The sequence below is a fragment of the Gossypium hirsutum genome, chromosome D13, assembly GCF_007990345.1.
Source record: "Gossypium hirsutum isolate 1008001.06 chromosome D13, Gossypium_hirsutum_v2.1, whole genome shotgun sequence".
In the NCBI taxonomy this organism is placed as follows: Eukaryota; Viridiplantae; Streptophyta; class Magnoliopsida; order Malvales; family Malvaceae; genus Gossypium; species Gossypium hirsutum.
The window spans coordinates 29421151-29422307 of record NC_053449.1 but is presented as its reverse complement, the minus strand read 5'-3'; the positions used below and the strand labels follow the sequence as shown (position 1 = coordinate 29422307).

General features: G+C 37.1%; 1 non-coding gene across 1 annotated transcript; it reads left to right on the top strand.

The window, feature by feature from the left end:
- The first annotated feature begins 363 nt into the window (after positions 1 to 363).
- LOC121225889 (small nucleolar RNA R71) lies at positions 364 to 470 on the top strand. The gene has a single exon (XR_005923793.1). It is a non-coding gene; the product is annotated as a small nucleolar RNA R71 (small nucleolar RNA).
- Positions 471 to 1157: the final 687 nt, after the last annotated feature.

Genomic DNA, 1157 nt, shown 5'->3' with positions numbered 1-1157 from the left:
AAGGGTTTCCATCCCTATTCCCGATGTAATTCACATCTTTGATTGGATTATTTATATAGTGGAACAGTGGTTTGTCTCTTCCATATATAAATGGTGCACTATTCTCCGACTTTATTCGGTTGATTTTGTCCACTAGCTATTGATATTGTCGTCCTCCTAGATATCTTTCATCGTAGATGGTCTCTGGCCATAGGTATATGATTCAGTTGGCCACTTGTAGGAGTTTATTGCCATAGTTTCTATTAATTCGTACGCATCCTTATACGTTCAGTTCATTAAAGCACCTCCTATGGCTCCACTAATTCTGACCTTGTGTGTACATCCAAGTCATTGTAGAAAATTCATAGTTGTAACCACTCGGGTAATCTGTGATGTGGACATTTCTGAATTAACGTCTTAAAATACTCCCAAGCTTTATGAAAACTCTCTCCTCCTAACCGTTTAAAAATATAAATTTCCCTTCTTAGTTGGACCGTCTTACTAATAGGGAAGAAATTTTGTAGAAACTTTCCTCCAAGTTCATCCCATGTCGTGATGGATCCTGGTGCTTGCGAATCTAACCAAGAAAAGGCATTGTCAATTAATGAAAAGGGGAACATCCAAAGATGAATAGCATTATCGGTGACCTTGTTATATTTGAATGTGTCACAAAATTGGAGGAATCATTTTAAATGCTTACTCGAATCTTCTGTCATTGCTCCTCTAAGCTAAAAATCATTTTGAATTATTTGGATCATAGTTGGCTTGATCTTAAGGTTATTGGTCGTGATAGTTGGCCTCATCATACTCCCTTGAACCATATCCAGATTTGGTAGCGCATATTCCCTTAGATTTCTTTTGTTGTGTGCCATATTGATGTTTACAAGTAGCTATGGTGGTGGTGGTGGATCTTCTAAGTTGTTATTGTTAGCTTCGTCGAACAGTGGATTTTCTCATGGTGGTAAATTACCTCCAGAAGGTGGTTGGTTCTGCATTAGTTGTTACTGTTGACGATTTGTATGAATTATTCTTTCTAAGTTTGTTTACTACAAGTCATACACTAAATCCAAAGAGAAGAAATTAGTTCCTAATTATTCAATCAATATGCAAAATAAAAAATTAATCTAGTGACGTTGCCTCCCTAGTATTGGTGCCAACAACTTGATCGCCTTCGGACG